We start from the raw sequence: 19,993 nt of genomic DNA on the forward strand, positions 1-19,993 counted from the left end.
TATTGGTGTGTGGGACATTTGATTTTTTAAGGATCAATATTTATGGACAGGTTGAATCACTTGTGTTTTCAATTATGAGCTTAATCTAATCCCATTAAATAATTACAATCTTTAATCCCATTAAACAATTATACTGAGATACTCAAGTTCTTAAAAGAAGGTAGCTGAGAGTACAGTTTATAAAAATGGGGTATTTTTACTCTCATTTCCTCCTTTCCTTGCTCCTTTTTCACCATATACATACCCCTTTTTCATTATTTGTTGTCTCACATGTAAGAGTCTATTGCTAAATTTTTAAAAATGAGCTAACATTTATTATTAAGGTTCTTGGCTAATAAGCACTCTGTACGTATTACTTCATTTACTCTTCTTGACAATTCTGCCAGGCAGTAATTATTCCAGTTTTAGCCATTAGGAGACAGAGACTCAGAGAGGTTAAGTAACTAGCCCAAGGACACAAAGTTAGTCATTGGCAGAGCCAGATTTAAAACCAGATCTGAATGACCAAAGCCATTGTCTTAACCATTATACTTCCTTAACCACTGTGTCTTCCTTGGTGCCAGATGATATGACCCCAGTTTTGGTAATAGAGGAACACTGGTCCAAAGTGGTGTTACCACAGAGGAGTCGTAGAATTTTAAGAATGGAAGGGTATATGGAAGTCATCAGACCTCATGTAAAACAAAAGTCCTGTGTGTCTGAATTCTCTCTATTCGATTCATACAGTGCCCTGAGTAGTAAGAGTTAGTACCAGTAACAATATCCTGTGTGTGTTTGTTGTGGGGGGAGGTAGTCATCTTTAGAAAAAAATTGATTTATGGGAGGAGATGAAGGCAGAAAGAGGCGGTCTGTGGAATCTCGTACTTGGGAGGATCTCTGCTTTTTCATGTACTGTGTTTGATTTGATGACATCTGTGATTTACTTCAAAATAATACAGGAGGGGGGAAGTAGATGTGGATGGGGCAGGATTGGCCATGGTTAGATGGTTGTTGGCTTGTGCCATGGATGCTTGGGTTTTATTATATATATTTTTTCTATTTTGGTGTATGTTCAAAATTCTCCATAAAAAAATGTTTTTAAGTTTTTATTTGAAAGCACTGTTTTCATGAGTTTATAGTGTTTAGATTATGTATATGTTTTCTTATCCAAAACTCTCTTGGATGTTTCTTATCCAGAACTCTCTTGGATGTCAAAAGGAGCACTTTCTTTCCTCTAGCATTTGTTCCCTCTTAGAACGTCCTTCAGTTCTTTTTCTGATTATTCATTAAAGAAAGAACTCAGCATTGCCAGTGCTGAAGGTGAAGTGAACTGTCAGCTGCCTACATGGCTGCAGTCTTGGGATAATTTATCTAATTTCTCTTATGAGTACCTTCTCTTTGACATTATTTTTGAACTCAAAGGCTTGCTTGCATTGTTCTTGTTAGTAAAAAAAATCGCTAGGATGTACTTAGTAATTGGAGTCAGCTGCACTTAAGACTGTTCCGCCAGACTGTTATTTTAGCCTTCACTAGTAGGGTTTTTAACACCAGTTTGACCTTACTTTGAAACATTCTCAAAATACCATACTTTAATATCGATTTATATACTTTCGTATTAAAGAAGGGCAGGGTCCTTGGGGGAAAAGTAATGAACTCTTACTTCCCACAACTATAGGAATAAAGGTAGATTTTCTGATTTTGTTTTTTAAAGAAAAGACGGGAAAGAGTTTGGGTTAAGTTTTTTTTTTTTGGTCAGGTATGATTATTGTAAATGTATTCTAAAGTATGCAAGTCACAGAAAGATAGGATGCTGGCCAATTAGGGGCACTGATTCCCACGGCCTGCGTGCCTTCCTACTGCTTGAGGATAAAGGCCGGTTGAGTTTGTTTCTGACTGGTAAATACTAAATGCTCATAACATCGTGTCAATTATATTTTAGACAAGCAAAGCTCAAATTTTCTAAAATTTTTCTAAAAATGATTTCTAAGTTTTTATTCATTCCAGAGCGGGGCTGTTTCCTGATTCCTTTCTTCTCTTTACTCATTTGCCCTTGTCCTTATATTTTGGCCATCGGTAAACTCCCATCTAGTAGAATGTCAGAGGCAGTAAGGTAGAAGGGTAGTTATTCCTTTTTTTTTTAAAGCAGATTGAGGGGGTTCTAGTATTCTCAGGACTTCAGTTCTTTCTCTGAAGACACATCCATCAGCAACTCCATATAAGGCAACTGGACTCCTTCCCACCTCTTCTGAGCCTCCTTATGCTTATGTCTAGATACCATAATAGATCCAATGCCTATGAAGACCTGGAACATTTCAGACAATAACTCGGACTTGTTTTCTTGTGCTATATTTAGGAACTGAGCGAGTGTTTTATAATGAAATATCTCTTCATGCACTCTACATCTTAGCAATGCGAAACCCTCAGGAGGCATCCAATAAGCAATCCTTTTTAAGTTTAAAATGTCGGCTGCTTTATCTATTACCTATCTAAAATGTTTGGCCCAATATTGTTCACGAAAATAACAGGATTCGGGAAAGATTAGATTTTTCTAACATTGACCCTCCATAGCTAAAAAAAAAAAAAAAAAAAAAACAAAACCCAAGCTCTTTAACAGCACAGCATTTCTCTGCCCAGTTCTTGGGAGCTTTAAGTTCTTGAGCATTTACGTCTGCCTTAATTAACCCTTTATTTTCTTCTCCCCATCAATGGTTGGAATTGTTTTTGAGTCACTGAAGAAACTAGAGGTTAAAGATAATTTCTTAGTAAGTTGATTGTACATCAAAGGATTACTTCATGTAGATTAACTGAAATTAGGATACCGGTAAGATTTCCAGACCAGGATCATTACAGGATTTTGAGTAGGCCCTGAGTGACAAATTGCTCGAAACCTGTTTGGCTCGCCACCACAAGGTTTAAAACATAAAAGTATAAAAGTGTTTAAATTTTTCTTTCTATTTCCTTATCAGAAATATTCATTTAGACCATAACAACTGTTAGAACAAGATAACAACTCCAGGCCAGCTGTCAAATGTTTACCATTATCAAAACTCTCCCTGGAGGGAGATGCAACTTTGGCTCGCCTCACCGGCAGTAATTTAATTTTTCCTTCATTCTGACTCGGAAATGGCAGCATTTTTCAAAGCTTCCTCCCACTGATGGCTGAAATTTTCCTTGTGAAATGATTTCCACCAGTCTTGAATCTTTCTTGTTTCTGCCGTCTTCACCTTTGCTGATGGTTCTGCAACTCATCACCAGCTATGCAAACTGACAGTTCACATCCTGGGGCAGCAGCAGGGGCTGGCCTGCAGAAAGGAGCAGCCTGACCAAATTTACGCTCACAAGATCTCTTAATTCACAAAAGCATTTGCTCTAGTTCCTGTTCTCTGCTGCAGGGGCTATGGAGAGGGAGTGGGGGATGGGGCAGGACCATTGGGAGAATGTTCTGAAGAGAAGAGAGGCTCTCTTCACACTCTACTGAGTACACAGACTTTGGAGATGAAAAACAGACGGAGAGAGGCATTTCCAACCATCTTGCTGATCTGTGCGGGAGTTCATTGAACTGTACAGCCTAGCACCAGACCTTTGTGTCATTTAAAGTTTCTTTTAAAAATTGTGCTTAAATGTTCAGCACAAATATCCCTCCCCCTTTTTCTTAAGTTGACAAAGGATTAAAAAAAAAAAAAAAAAAAAAAGAAAAAAGCCAAATATTGCGATGAGAATGACCAGAAATCACTTTTCTCTCTGGAGAGTTCTGTTTAATATGAAAGTCTACTTAACAAGAGTGGACAGAGGAAGTTTGAGGTTTGATTTGAACTTCATGTACATGACATATTTCATTTTTCCCTTCTCTCACAAATTTCAGCCCAGGCCACTTGTTTGCAAAAAAACCCCCACCAAACCATCCCTGGCTGCTTCGAAGATACCCCAGGAATTTGAGCTTGCCTTTTATCTTCTTGGTGGAGACATATTTTTGTCCCTTTCCTTGCAATGCCTTCAAGTCCTTTGCAGAGGACCCATCCTTCTGCATCCAGTCTACCCCAGGCAGGCAGCTGGCACATTAATGTTCCGTAGTGCAAGCACACTTATGTGCTTTTGGACACTTACATGCTTTTGGACACTTACGTGCAATTTGGATCAGTCTCAAAATTGGTTTCAAACACAGATTCTTTAAAATGACCTCTTAGGAGTGTTTCTACCCACTCCCTCCCCCAGATGTGTAAAATGACCTAATCAAATTGGTAGGTTGTTTTCATGGCTTTGAAAGTAAGACTATAATTAAGGTAAAAAAATGACAGAATCCTGGGGGCGTCTGGATGGCTCAGCGGGTTGGGTGTCCAACTCTTGGTTTCAGCTGAGGTCATGATCTCAGGGTTGTGAGATCGAGCCCCACATAGGACTCTGTGCCTGGCGTGGATCCTACTTAGGATTCTCTCTACCCCTCTCCCGCGACCCCTCCCCCATTAAAAAAAAACAAAAACAAAAAACAAAACATGACAAAATCCTGAGCTAAGAAGGCGGATTTGAATTCTAGGCTTTGCTCTTCCAAACAGACTTTCTTTCCTTGTGACCCTCACAGTCACAGCAAAAGGATGGGATTATGGATGAGAACAAAATCAAGTCCCTAATTTGGATCCCACTGATTCAGGATGTGTGACTATGCTCAATTGTTGCTGATCTTTGAACTAACTGTGAGTAAAGTTTGTTATGCCAGCAGTATTTTAAATCGTATTTCAGAGGAGACCATTCACTAACTGAAGAAAATGAAAGCATTTCAAACACTTCGATATATGCAGCTAGTTGTATACAGTGTTCCTAATTGCAGGTGTTTCTTCCTTCAAAGTAGCCCTAACAGACTTCTGCCACTCAACAAGTATTCTTCTTAAGTATAACTCACCTGTTCCCTTGTTTAAGACTGGCCATTTCTCTAATTGTCTGAGTTAGAGGTATTTTTATGTTCTCAACAACGCTTTAGGAATACACACTTAAGGAGCTTACAAGTTGGTTGGGGATGCAAATACCAATACAAGGTAGTACTCTGCTAAATTCCAGAAGCATTAGAAAAAGTAAATGCTATAGGAATTTTAGACCAGTAAAGAGATTATTTGGAAGGTTTGGAAAACAACACTTATGCATATATGTAAACACATGGGAGTCTTTTGTTTTTTATTTCCAGAGCTGAGTATATTATTTGCGGCATAAAACGTTTACTTGGTATCTGAGAAACCTCCATCAATTTGATGTGGTAGCTCTTCTTATAATACCTCCCTTTTATTGGGTATTTATTATTACCAGACATTTTGCATCTGACACTGTTCCAAACTCTGTTTCAAACAGAGTGTAAAACATCAGAATCTCCGATGGCAGAGTTTAAGCGGTGGGGCTATGGCAAGTGACTTGTGTTTCAGGTTGTTCCCGCTACTGCAGTCCGTGTCACTGCTGCAGAAATGTGGGCTTGGCGTTGCCAAACCTTCCATTTAGTCAAGAGAGACAGGAAATTCACATGTTTTATGGATATTTCCTGATTTTAAAAACAGTATAGGCCAAGTAAAAGTTTGTGACTTTTACATTATATACTCAACCTCATTTTATTCTCACAACATCCCAGCAAAATAAGCATAATTATTTATACTCGCCCCCCTTCAGCACAGCTAATACATAGCAAAAGTGGAATACTACCCTGGGTCTGTCTCCAGAAGCTACAGCGCTACTCTGCTCTTTGCTGTTTTCTGTAGATTCACTGGGTGGGGGTGGTGCTGGTGATATTTTTTTGGCAGTTTTTTGGCAGTTTTGATGATAATTAAAGCCAGGCCCATATCAAAATTATCACATCAGGTCGTACTCTACCAGAGTCTCATCTTCCAGAGAACAGTTACTCATTGCCTTTGGCAGGGCGTGGGATTAATGATAGCATGAAGGTGTTGGCGACTGTGACTATCAAACAAAAGCGGTTTCCTGGGGCACCTGGGTGGCTCAGTGGGTTGAAGCCTCTGCCTTCGGCTCAAGTCATGATCCCAGGATCCTGGGATCGAGCCCCGCGTTGGGCTCTCTGCTCAGCTGGGAGCCTGCTTCCTCCTCTCTCTCTGCCTGCCTCTCTGCCTGCTTGTGATCTTTGTCTGTCAATATAAATTAATAAATAAAATTTTTTTAAAAAGGCAGTTTCCTTTGCTGTGGATTTATTATTTCAACCTCATATTACTTCTAGAAAAGCTACACAAATAACGCTAAATCGTATGTAGAGTTCATCATGTTTCACAAAGAGTGGCAAAAGTATTAGTGGCAATTTTATAAGGCCTGACCTTGCCAGAGAGAGAGGAGAAATCATCAGTTCTCAGGATCTACTAAATATTTAAGCACTTTTGTTAAAATTCTAAATGAACTTTGTGGCCTGAAGGAGTTAACACACCTCCACAAACCTGCTTTCAGCTGGTAGGATCAGGCCCATTATTATTATTATATACAGCTGTAAAAAGCTGGTTACATAGCATAAATTGCATTGAAACACTTAGGCCACAAGATTACTCAAGAAGAATTGTATTGCTTGTTCAGTCATATATTTTGATCTTTATTGCTAGTAGTTTATTCTCATGAGAGTTGGGGATTAGCCTTGCTTTTAATGTAAAAAGTGTATCTATGAGGGTAAAAATATAAAATGAAAATAGATTTTTAATGGCAACTTTGGTTCTTAGCATTAATTTTACATGCATTTTTCATTCTGAACTTTTAAACAGTTTTGAGAAACATATGAGAGATTTGTGTACAGGGGCAAGAGAGGGTCAAATGTATCAAATCCTTGGATTCCAGCAAATGTAGGATTTGTGGAAGAGCAGAGAAGCACACATGTGTTGGGAATGTAAATTAAAATAAAACCTCACTCAGTGGAGACTTTGAGAAGCGAGTGTGCCACGTTATGGCCAACATCTGAGGCGTTTATCTTCTTAATAAATTAACCAAATATTAAAATAAACATTAATTTTATCAGTCTGCATTTTTTCCTCTCTGGATGAAAGTGTTTCAGGAAAAATCATAAAAGAATCTATGGTAGCTCAGAGAGGTTAAACTCAACAGTTGTTTTCTTTGAAGTCCCTGGCCATGAGGTTAATTGCCAAAACTGCTTGTGGAAAAGGTGGTAACAATTTAACAAGACTGTACAACTGCAGAGACGTAGATGAATATCAGGTGTTTGCAGATGTTTTTTCCTAACAGGAAAGGGGGTGGGGAACAGAGGAGGAAAAGAATGAGAAACAGGGGAAGAGAGAGGCCTGAATAAAGTCCCAACTAAACAGCCAATAATTCTTTGTTTGCTTAGCCAATCATCCTGTAATTGGCCAGGAGGTTAATAGGAGTCTATTGATTGGTCAGTAGGAGTGCTTACTGTGGCTGTTTTTACAGTATGCGCCCAGACAGAAGGCTGCAATTACTGGAGCTCTCATTCCCACTCTTTAGGGCCATTGCTGCTCTGATTTATGAAACCTGATCAGGTTGCTGTTGGCAGTTTATGTTTTAAGTGTTGCCTTCTGGGTCTTTGCTGCTTATGGGTCAGTGTGCTATTTCTCATCATTTATTGTGGTCATTTGAATAGGTAAGCTTATTTATGACTTATTGAAGTAGGAATACATTAAAAATAATAACCACCACCCACATGGACTGGAAAGTGGCAACAGTCAGACCCGATGTGTGATAGAGCCCTACCTGCTCTAGAAATAGACTTGCGGCTACCGGCAGAGTGTTTATAGTCATTCCAGAAATTGACAGTCTTTTCTTTTATCTGCCTTCAACAGATTTGTTTCTCATCTCCTTGTAATTTAGTTACAATTTAGCTTAGTTAATTTAGTTGATTACCCTTGGATTTGCTTTTGTAAGACTCCTAATAGTTAGATTGGGTCTCTGGTATTTTAGAGTTAAGGACACTGAGGCCTTCCTTAAAATGTCTTAAGCCATCGAGGCGCCTTCTGGAGCTTGCGACAGGGCTCTTCTGTCTTAACCCACCCTGACCTGGTCCTGACCTGAGCATTACTAATAAGGTACTTACTTCATCATTTCATTTCTCACTGGCTACACTTGACTATAAATCCTTCTGTAACTCAAGATCTTGGTTTCCCACCCTTGCTCAAGCCCTCTTTTGTAGTTCAGAGTTCCCTGGGAGCCCAGGTGAAGGGGAGTAAATCTCTACTGATGATAAGGCCCTCAAGCCACAGAATTCTGTGTAGCTACATCCAGACCACTGGATTTCACCTCCCTTCCAGCTTGTCACTGAAGGATGTGGTGACCACAATGACCACTGCCTACAACTTACTTCCTCTTGTTTCTTCTGCTTCTTTAACTTCACTGCTGCTACTTAAAAAAAAAAAAAAAAAATTAAGGACTTCTGCAGCTCCTCTCATTACTTCGAAAGCTCTCCATCGTTCAGCCCCCACGCTTTGAATGACTCTGCTTTCCAGACACCCCTACCAGTGCCGCAGATGTGGCGATGGGGACAACAGCTGGCAGCTGGGGCACTGTGCGCCCACGCGGACATAGTGCACAGTCCTGAGCCTGCCTGATTTTTTCTAAGAAGTGTGGCAGGCACCCACCCCCACAAAGGGACACAACACAGCACAGGAAGGGCTGTCTGCCCACGGAAAGCAGTGTCACGACAGGAAGCGGAGTGGCAATGGTGGGTAGACCAGGTCGATTTATCCAAGGAAAAGCTAACTCAACAAAGAAGATGGTGCTGAGGTTTGAATGTGTTGACCCTAACAACAGATCTCAGAGGATGTTGGCTAGTAAGAGATGCAAGCCCTTTGAACTGGGAGGAGATAAGAGGAAGGGCTAGACATCCAGGTTTGTTTGTTTGTTTTAATATTTATTTTTATTTATTTTAGAGAGAGAGAGTGCGTGTGAGCAGGGGGTAGGGGCAGTGGGAGCGAATCCCAAGCAGACTCCCTGCTGAGCATGGAGGTGGGCACAGGGCTCGATCCCAGAACCCTGAGATCATGGCCTGAGCCAAAACCAAGAGTCACATGCTTAACTGACTGAACCAACCCAGGCACCCCAAGACATCCAGTTCTAAGCTGCATGTTTCATTTTGTTATGAAGAGGATGAGATCTTTAGGGTAGGTTTAAAATCATAAAAGACCATAACTATCCCAATACTGCAAATTCCTGGTCATTTTCCTTTTGGAAAGAAGGGTGCCCTCTCATTTGCTGGTACACTTCCTTCTACAAAGCAGTGAATCATGATTGCCCTGTCCCATCTGAGGCAAGGGCTCTACAGACAGCTTCCCAGAGACTTTTTTTTCTCTACAAGGGAACCATTTGTTAGTAAACTGTTGTTATTTGTGCTATATGGACATTGCAGGAGAGATTTCCTTTCCTTCTTATTTAAGCAATGTTCTTCTGTCATCCTATTCTAACTCAGTTTTTCTCATCCTCCCGAATTCATTAGAGCTCAGAAGAACCTGGATGGGTTTCTCACCTGTCAATTGTACATAGAGCCCTCTTTCTCTTCCTGTTACTTCTGCACATATGAGTGGCCTTTGCCTCTCTCCCACTCATTACCTCACTTTAGAAGTCTATTCTGATTGTGATTACATCTTTTATGAGAGTCTATTCAAGTGTTCTGACTAACCTATTGTTACCATAATGTTTTGATATAGGAGAGTGTTAATCTGACCTGTCTCTGTGTGGTAATCATGGTTCAAGTAAAGCAAAATGTTAGTAGCTAAAGCTCTCATAGGGCAGTCTGCCACTGGTCACTAGACTTTGAGAATATCACTCCTGCCTTTCTACATTCCTATGTAGGCAACATTATCTTTTCTCTCCGTCCATTTGCTGTGTTACTGTTTTTACTATGAATATGAGAGGGAAAGCAATGCCTGTGTGCATAAAAGATCTGACTTCTCCAAACGCCCTAAGTAATGTGACCTCTACCATTTACTTAATTTGGAATTCATAAGAGAAAATAACTTGGTACTTTTAGACAGACTGCATATTTTTTATCCTTTTACCTTAAGCCAAAAATTTCAGAGTCACAGAGCAGGCCCCTGAAATGCATTCTCTCCACCACTGTATCCCTGTAGAATCCTTGTATTGATTTTTTTGTTTTCTTGTTTTTTGCTAAGCTTCACTGTTTGCATCTTATCAACTTTTATATCAAAACTCAACAGCATTTATAAGATTCTTTAGCAAACATGTTCGAACTTCTGTCTTCCCATTTGGGAGTAGAATCTGCTGCTCTTTTCCAAAGGACTTAAAAAACAACCACCACCATCAACGAATTTGAACAATCCATGTTCTGAAATGAGCCAGTTTAAGGGGGTTATTGTTTTAATGTCCTTTTCTCATTGATAATGGAATTATGAGAAAGGAAAATGGATGGACAATAATTCATTCTTTTAGAGATGGGAAGCAAGGACTGAGTAAGGAAGCTTGGTGTTTGTTCATTCCTTAGGACCACTTGGTTCTCTTTAAGAACCTTTCTTTTAGATATTTGTCACATTGCCTTCCTTCACTTTGTTTTGAGCCAGCCATGCCCTTCATTGGATGAGCATGTGTAAAAAGGGAAGGAAAGAGGGAAGGAAGAGAGGGAGGAAGAAAGGAAGGAAGGAAGGACTAATGTAATACAGCAAGCAGAGATTGTGAATTACGAGTCAGGACAAATACAATATTTGGAGATATAACTATTTTTAAAACTTTGGGTCTGACTCAGTCATGACACATTCACCTTTTTGGGAAAACTCAGGAAAATTTTTTGGCGAAATTCTGAGATTCTGTTTTCGTAGTTCCGGGACAGCACTGCCCACTACAGACTTTTCACATTCTTGAGAACTAAAACATGACTTTGGTTAATCACTGGAATATTTATTACTTAATGTGTTCAGTGTACTAAAAAGGAATACATCCAGTTCTAATACATCCAGCACTAAATATAATATCATTTTTTAAAAAATTTGACACAAATCACAAGTAGGCAGAGAGGCAGGCAGAGAGAGAGGGGGAAGCAGGCACCCCGCTGAGCAGAGAGCCCAATGCGGGCTTGATCCTAGCGCCCTGGGATCATGACCTGAGCTGAAGGCAGAGGCTTTAATCCACTGAGTCACCCAGGCACTCCTTATAATCTCATTTTTTTAAAGGTAAATTTGAAATATTACTTTGAATGCAAACTTTTTTTTTTTTTTTTTTTGGTTTGGCTTGCAAAAGACAAAAGTCACTTCAGAAATGTGTTCCTGTCTGCATTTTTACTTGAAACGGTCTTTTGAGTATGGAAATGTGACCAATAAACAAAATGGAATTTTTAATGAGACATTTCAGGCTTCATGGAAGGTTTGTGTGTGGTTCACTAGTGTGAGATGACCTCAACAAGCTCCTTTTACTACGCAGTGGAAAAAAAAAGTGTAAGAAATGAACACATGATAAAATTGTTTCAACATCCTAGAGCATGGATTCAAGTAACTTTGACAGAGTAAAAAAATTAGTCAACATAGTTTGATATGAATTCTGGTGAAAGTTCTTGGAGACACATAGTAGTGGGCCAACCAGATTGATTCTTTACAGGAAAAAATAAATGTACCCTGAGCATTTGGTGGCATCGGAAAATATTTGTGCTTTATTCTTTCTTGAATAAAAGAATTTTATTCAAGAAAGTGGATTTCCACTCAGAAAGTGGAAATCCACTCAGTGGATTTCTTGCTTTATCAGCAGAAGGGAACATTTGTGCTCAAACATGGATAATTCACACTCCAATCTTGTCTTTTTCTGTTTAATCAAACTTAAATTATAGGTTAAGTGTGGCGGCAAAAAAAAAAAAAAAAAAAAAGTAATACAGAGAAAGTGTAGTACCTAACTTGAATCTTATTTAAATTTGCCACCCAATGCGGAGTTTTTACACGTGTCTAGGGCCAGACTCCTCTGGTACTTGTCAATAAGCAAAAGGAAAATATTGGCTTTCAAATATCAGGCATTTGGTGAACCGGCGACAGTCATATAAGCGAGAATGTTCAAATGACTTCAGCTCTTTCCAGCTTCATTGTGTCAGGCTGGCAGATCGCATATGGCATTATGGAAATCAGCAAATGAAAACCATATTGATCAGCATTGAGAACAAATGTAAAAAAGGTGGTCTCCAGGAGGAGCCGAGGAGAAGAATGCTTTCCTGGTCAACCTGATAGGCCCTTGTTAAGGCCTTTTAATCATTTATTAACGTAACCCTCCTTCTTCCCTTTCCACTCAGATTACCTCAGCCACAGAGCATCCTGCTCCATTTATCTTTTAATGTTTCCTTTATTTAATTTATTTTTTAGCTCTAAGTTATACTCTTATTTCAGAATTGAGTTTTACTTTTCATGGGATTGTTTTAAGTGACTTAAATGACTTTTCCCAACAAGCTCACCAGGCATTCAAAGGAAGAAACGCATTTGCTGAGATTCACCTATCAGCAAATAATTTACTTGGTATGCACCACAACCAAAAGCAGGGAGACAGAGAGAGACAGCCGGACACATTAAAAAAAAGAAAGAAAGCGTAAACTCTGAGTTGTTCCTAAACCTAATTCTCTAGTTAAGGTTTGGGTCAGTGTTTCCATTTTGAAGCCTTTTTTTTCAGGATTGGGAATTTAGCCTGGTAAAATTACTTTATGTCTAAAACCGGGATCTGTCACCTTTCCTTTCCTTCTTCACTCCGTGATTTCAGTAGAAAGCTGCAGCTTGCTTTTATCGTGTTGCTTTGGAAGAAAAATGAGAGCAGTGTTTGGTATGCGTCAGTGAGATAGAGAAACAGAAGTCTGTGTTTGGGGGGGGATTTGGTTCCCTGGAAGTTTCCTCACCTGAAGCGCACCTTGGGGTTTTGAAGGTTTGCTGTTTTCCCTAAATCATGTTCAGACCTAGGTTTGAACAGGCTTCTCCTCTGCCTCCTCCCTCCTCCTCTCACCCCTCCAGCTCCTGCCTTCCCTTCCATTTTTATGTCCAGGCTCATCATTCAGTAAGAAATATTTTAAATATTTTCTTCTTACGGAACCATGTCCTTTTATAGTTGATGAGTAACCCGTGAACGTGATTCCTCAGAATGCTGATTGGCATATGACAATAATGGTTTCTTCCCTGCTTCGCAGCATAAATCCCTCCTAAAGAAGATTCACACACACACCAGAGAAACCTGGGCTGTGGGTAGAAGTTAATGCCCCGAAGCTGCTGCATCTGGAACAGCCCTCATGGGCTCTTCCCCAAGTTATTTAGCTAATTGGCAACACCAAATATTTGCCATTTTTTCCACTTTTGAAACCACCTTAAAACAAAACAAAACAAAACAAAACCTCTACAACATGAGACAACTGAGGTTCACTTTCCTGTGAATTTAGCATTGAATTCTGAAATAGGTATTCATAAACAAAAAACCCAAGAAGTATGGTTAATTTCTGGGTGCTGCGGGTGAGCAAATCATTGAACTTTCTTTTTGCTACGGACTCCTTGTCTGTGGCCGTGAAGGCATGAGTATTTTCATCTTCGCTTTCCTCTGTTTCCTTTGCTCCCCCCTTCCCCCCCCCATGCATTTTGAGGGACTATCACTGATTGATTTGGATATCAAAAGATGCACAACGTGTAGATCTAATTTATCTAAGTAGAATCGGGAATTTTATTTTGGGTCTCCCTTGGGACCCCAGAGATACATTCAATAATATATTTGCAAAATCCATGTCTAAAATCTATTTTTCTCCTTCTTGCATACTCATTGATTTCTAAGTGCTTTTCCTCGTAGCCTCCCATTACTATCCCCCTTTCCTTTCTGGGCTCTACATCAAACAGTGTGGGAATTACAGCAGGAGTGCTATCTGTGGAAGACTTGCTCTCCTCGTTTTTGCAGACGAGCAGAACATTAAACAGTGAGTGGACGGTGCAGAAATGCTCTCCCTCTCCAGCTCTTTTTTTCTTCTTCCCTCCCTCTCTCCCTCCCTGGTTTTTCCACTCTTCCCTCTCCTTCTCTTCCTCTCTTTCTCTCGCTCTCCCCATTCCCAATGGGAGTGTTGTTTATAGAGCATTATAATTTATAACTGAAGAGAGTGGATTTAATTTCAGTGGAGAGGCTCGCCAGCAGGGCGCCAGCCTGCAATCATATGAATCAGCAAGCTGCAAACTCTATTGAATGGAAAGTATTATCGCTGGCCACAAACGGACACTGTTTCTCCTAAACAACTCCCTTGGTGCAGGAAGACCTTGTCTTCATTCATCTATTTTACATATCTACTTCTGTTTTAATTTTTGCCATTTCCTAAAAGTGTTTTCTCCTTAGATTGCAACTTTTCTCTAACTACCTTATTTCCTGACCCAACATTGGAAACTGCTATTGTCTAAATCTGGCTGATGGGATATTTCTTCTCTCTCCATCCTTAACCATGTATGACTTTAGTTTTCCCTTTGCTTCTCCTTCCTGCAAGTCTTTTTTTTTTTTTTAATTTTTTTTTTCCATGGGAGATGTTAAACATGCAAACAAGACTATGATGAACCATTAGCATTAATTTCATACAATGCTAGCCAGTTTTAATCACGTAAAGTTTTATTTAATCATGGATATTTTGTTTATACTTGGATATTTTTTCTATATCCATGGAAAGGTTTATTTTCCTGTTTTTCAAATCTGGGAGATGAATTCTTACTCTAGTAATGTTAGGACTGTATCTTATGCCAAGTTTTTCAAGTGTTTCAGGCATTTTTTTAGAAAGAGTGCTAGAATATGTGCATGGCTTTTTGTGGTTGGTATTTGTTTTAGTAATAACGTCGGCTGCTTTCGTATAGTTAAGCTAAATCTGAGTCATTTTAAAAATCAAGTTAGACATACAAGGCTGGTACCTTTTTCAAAAGTATTTTACTGAATTCATGTAGCTGTTATAATTGGTAATGTTTAGTAGTGAATCTTTAACTGACGTTAGACAGATTGTGTTAATAATGCCTCAAATATCAGGCTCTCTTTATCTAGACTTTTGAATAATTTCCACACTCCTCTCCTAACAATGAAATTCAAGTTACACAAATAGCCAGTTGACTGATAACTGTTATTTGCTTAAAGGGAGAGAGAGGGGTAGTACATGAGGCAGTAGGGAAGCTCTAGTAAAGGAATTCTATTTAGACATCAGTGGAAAAGCCAGGCTAGTCTGACTACATTTGTTTAATATAAGAGGCTTCTATATTTGAAAGATACAGACAAATGCAAAAGTTAGCAAATAACCAAATGGCTAAACCAAATTGCTAAAAGCTCAGAAATTTGATAGGAAGTTCACATGTTGTATTGTCAGAAATGTATTTATTTTCTTACGTGTATATATAGGTAGAAATTATTTATATATCAGCTTGCGTATTTTCTTGACACAATTTAACATCAACAAATCAAAATATATGTAACCATAATTTTTCTCATTTAAAGCACAAACTTATGAATCCATATGTATTCATAAATCTTCTCCTTTAGAGCCTGAGAATAGAGTTATAGTCTTCACTGTCTCAGCTACGACTTTTTTTTGCCTTTGACTACTCAGTAAGAATTACACATAGGAACAGAAAATCAATATGTTTACTTCTGCTTATTTTCAAAATTGAATGTTGCTATGGTTTAATATCAGAGAAGGTATACCCAGGGTCAGCTTGAAAAGGTTTCGTTTTGTTTACTTTTAAATTCTTTGTGGCGAGAGCTGTTACTTCTAGCAACAATTAATTATCAACACAAGTAAAATGTCCTATCATAGCGCTTTTATTCCAAGAAGTAGTATGTGAAATGATAAAGAAGATTGTGAGGTGATTGCAGGTGAATGTCTTTCTAAATCCTTTTATTCCTGATTGAACACCAGTCGGTAAGCCTGACTCATGGTATGTGGATTTTTATTGAATTAGGATTAGAAAAAATTCATGCAGCTCTGTAATGAGTATCTTTAGATAGATATCTTGTGTAGTTTTAACATCCTTGAGGATGCGGAAGGCTGTAGTGAAGTGCACACATTTCAGTAAGTCCGCAGTGACTCAACAATAGTGAAAAGGCCTTTGGCTTCATAGTTTCTTTTCAGAGGCAGGGAGAGGGAGGGCCTTTGTCTTTTCACTTGAGTTCTGTGGGCTTAGTTATTGTATTTGGGGTTTTTTTTGGTGGGGGGGGATTTTTACCTAAAAGATGTCCCCCTCTTTACTTACCATCATGAAATGTAAGCTTAAAGACAATCACAGGATTTTTGTACCTTACTCTGATGAGTTCCTGTTTTTAAAAAAATTCAAACATGAGAACTCTCAAAACCCAGCCCTAGAACAGGTAAATTTTGTTTGCCTATTATATGGAGAGGATCCGTTTCTTTAAATTTGAACCATGGTTAAATTAATTGCTTTGCAAATTTTCTGAAAGTGAAGTAGAAGAGAAAATTGGTAGTTATCTTTGATTTTTATTTAAATCAAAGATTTATCTTGAAATTAGAATCATCTATAAATGCATCTGTCTGAAATCATTATAGGCAACTAGATTAAAAAATATAAAGTGAGTGCAGGGAAGTATAGTTCACTAAAAAGTTGCTTTTTTGGTCAAAAGCAGTGTGGTTGGGCTGGTTTTTTAATGTTGTTTATTTTTACAATTATCACACCATATTATAGTAACCTGACTTCTTAACCTATCTGATTCCTTGATCAGAAAAATTTTACAAAATAGTCTGAGTGAATTTTTAAACTGTTGCTGGGTGACCTTGAATAAGTCCCTATCCAGGTCTTATAGAGAATATGTTGCATTTACAGAATAGCTATTGGCTTTCTTGACTGTTCATATGCAGAGTTTCCAAGTGTTGCCTTAATGCGTTTGGGCGTGGAAGCCGACATTTATGTTTCCCTCCCTGTAACTCTGCTGCTGGACCGTGTGCTTGGCCGTCTTAGCAAAGCTTAGAAGTCAGCTGCATCTGTGTGAGCCAACTCTGCTTTGACGGAGAGCAATTGAGTACACCATTTGTTTTCTTTTCTAAATATCACAAAAGTTTTATTTCTTATTTATGAGGGCTTTTTTTTTCTTTTTATTGCCTTGGGCCAAGGGTTTACCAATTTTTCTAACATCTATATTTCCAAAATGTAAAAAAAAGGTCGTGGCCTTATTACCAATTGTAGTGGATAATGCTGTGGTCTTGCTAGTTAAAACTGTGACCTTGGTGGGGGCGGGGTGGAGAGGGTTAGGGGAGAGGGTGAAGAGGGAGGGGTTAGCAGGGGTGGTGGGGAAAGCCCTACTTGGTGGCTGCTTTCCTCACAGTTTGGAACTTTGATGTGTTCCTGCAACTGATATAAGTGCAGGGGTGTTCAGGGTGAGGCAGCCGGCTGGCAGCGACAGATTAAAATATTTCTGACCCACAAAAGTAACCAAATGCCCATATTTCTTCATTTAACATAATTAATACCTTGTATTTCCACTGACTTTGATAAAGTGGCCTTCCTCCTCCCACCCCTTCCCCCTTCCCTCTGTCAACTTGAGGAAGACTGCAAGAGATCTATAGTTAAAATACTCTACAGATGATGAAGGATAGCATGTCTTAAAAAAACTAACATCAAAAGTCTCAATTAGGTTGCTGCCTAGCAGGAAGCTTATAACCACATTAAAATGGAAAAGTTATTTCATTTTTAGTATACTGTATTTCAGCAACAAGGGTTGCAATCGAAGGGCAATATGAAACATTTTGGTGTGGCTGCCAAGTAAATCCACATTTGGTTATAAATGTGTAATTACAGGAAATATATGAAAAGTGTTAAACATCTCTTATCAAATATTGTTAAGGAGGAATTTGGTGCCTTTGGAATTTAGAAAAAGGCTGGGATGGATTTCAGTCATGTTACAAGGTCTACTTGTTATATTTAATTTAAAGCAGTTGTCCTGATTTCATTATCACAGAGCACACTGTTTTTCAATTTATTCGTTAAAAGGCAGAGACAGAAGACAGAATATGCTGGTAGGTCTAGGCAATATTTGATCGATCATGTGATTTTTATCAGTGTCCTTTTTTTTTTTTACATTTTATACCTCAGTGTACACATTTCTGGGTGAAAAGACAGACAGTGCCTTTATTTTGAACCACCTAAGCAAGGGTTGAGCAAGCCATCTGGAAAGGTGATGTCAGCTGAGGGCAAGGGTGGTTGCTGGTTGAGGGTAGTCATCTACCCTTTCCCCCCAACACACACACCAGCCTCTGCAAATCCAGTTTCATGGTGCCTGAGTTGCTGTCTGGTTGGTTGAACTCATTCTCTTCAGCTGATATTTAACTAGTAGCTTGTACTGGAAAAGTATCAGTATTGCCTTCCCTGGCCTTTATAAACACATTGCTAGACAAAGATGAACAGCACTGATCTGCTATGAGGGACAGAATTCAATTATATTACTCTCTCAGAGGGGGAAAAAACACATATTTGATGCCATGACTAAATTGGATTTCTTCTAAGAAACCCTAAATCTGTGTATAATAGATAAATGTAGAGTTGATTTATAGTTACCTGCTGAATGTAGATGTGGTTGCTAGACTATATAGGTTAGTCTGTATGCGGGTGGTTTTACTATCCCAAATGATATGTATGTATGTGTGTATTTATGTTTGTATGTGTATATATATATATATATATATATAGATAGATAGATATATGCTGGTGCTGTACATTTTAAATTTTTTTTTAAAGATTTTATTTGTTTATTTGACAGAGAGGGATCGCAATTAGGCAGAGAGGCAGGCAGAGGAAGAGGGAGGAAAGCAGGCTCCCTGCTGAGCAGATAGCCCAATGTGGGGCTCCGTCCCAGAACCATGAGATCATGACCTGAGCTGAAGGCAGAGGCTTAACCCACTGAGCCACCCAGGTGCCCCTGTACATTTTTTAAAAGTAAAAACTACACATCTGTTGGGGCGCCTGGGTGGCTCAGTGGGTTAAGCCTCTGCCTTTAGCTCAGGTCATGATCTCAGGGTCCTGGGATCGAGCCCCTCATCGGGCTTTCTGCTCAGCAGAAAGCTTCCTCCTCTCTCTCTCTCTGCCTGCCTCTCTGCCTACTTGTGATCTCTGTCAAATAAATAAATAAAATTAAAAAAAAAAAAAACAACAACTACACATCTGTTATTGGAAAATCTCCTGGGTAAGCAGGCAGTGTCTGCAATGTGTGTGGAGCCGCCATTTTTACAGGTGTCTGTATGGTTCATGTAAGCAGGGGAGGCCCCGTGAAGATTAATGGGTTGGGGGTAGATTAGGTAGAGAATCATCTCTTGAGGGAGGTCTCACATTGGAATTGCAGAAGTGCTCTTGACCCCGGGTTTCTTTTTATTTCCAACAAATAGAGGTTTTATCTGCATTTGTGTCCCCAGAAAGGGAATTTTCTCCTACAGAGAAATGGCTACAGAGGAAGGGCAGATACATACCCCATATTTTGTTTGGAGAGGTTCTGACAGAATGCCTATCTTTTTCTGTGCTACAGTCTGTTGTACAGCAGCTAAGACCAAGATGATCCCAGGAATAAACCTTATTGGTATGGTTCACTGATTTTTTTGGACTCTGCATTTATTTTAGCAGACTTCTCTGATAGCTTTTTGCAGTTTTCAGCTTTTTGTTGTTGAAAACAAAAATAATAAGTAAACCAGCTCAGGGATATATTCTCTTTCTGAAACTGATTCCATGTCATAGTGCCCTCCTTGGGGAGGAGCTGTATCTCTGGCCAAGGCTGGAACCGGAGGAACCACTCCTGGTGGAATATAAGAAAGAACAGGGTATTGTTTACATCCTTAATGTTCCTTCCTTTTCTTCCTACAGGAGACATTCAAGAGGACCATCATAGCGTTAGAATTTTTTCCTTAAGAAAATTACATATGTATCTTGTTCAAGTTTCGTATATAGTTCTGTGAGTTTAGTCTTATGTTGTGAAAGAACAGGGCAATGTTCTATTCACATTCATTTAGTAAATGAACCCCTATTTGTGTAATGTGATAGTGAATACCTAGAGTGAGTTTGCTTAGAATGATTAGATGTTGCTCCCATCATATAAGCAAAGCACTACAGCACACATGGTAGATATTACT

The 19,993-nt window shown here is 39.1% G+C and overlaps 1 protein-coding gene and 1 long non-coding RNA gene across 14 annotated transcripts in view; one reads left to right on the top strand and one right to left on the bottom strand.

Moving 5' to 3' along the window:
• BCAS3 (BCAS3 microtubule associated cell migration factor) overlaps positions 1 to 19,993 on the top strand; it is a 584,337-nt gene that overhangs the window by 374,036 nt on the left and 190,308 nt on the right. The window lies entirely within an intron of this gene.
• LOC309851487 lies at positions 40 to 10,443 on the bottom strand. The gene is made up of 2 exons (XR_014304799.1): positions 8,009 to 10,443; positions 40 to 7,977 (listed from the first exon to the last, which is right to left on the bottom strand). It is a non-coding gene; the product is annotated as an uncharacterized lncRNA (long non-coding RNA).

This window comes from Mustela nivalis, assembly GCF_964662115.1.
Source record: "Mustela nivalis genome assembly, chromosome: 17".
Lineage (NCBI taxonomy): Eukaryota > Metazoa > Chordata > Mammalia > Carnivora > Mustelidae > Mustela > Mustela nivalis.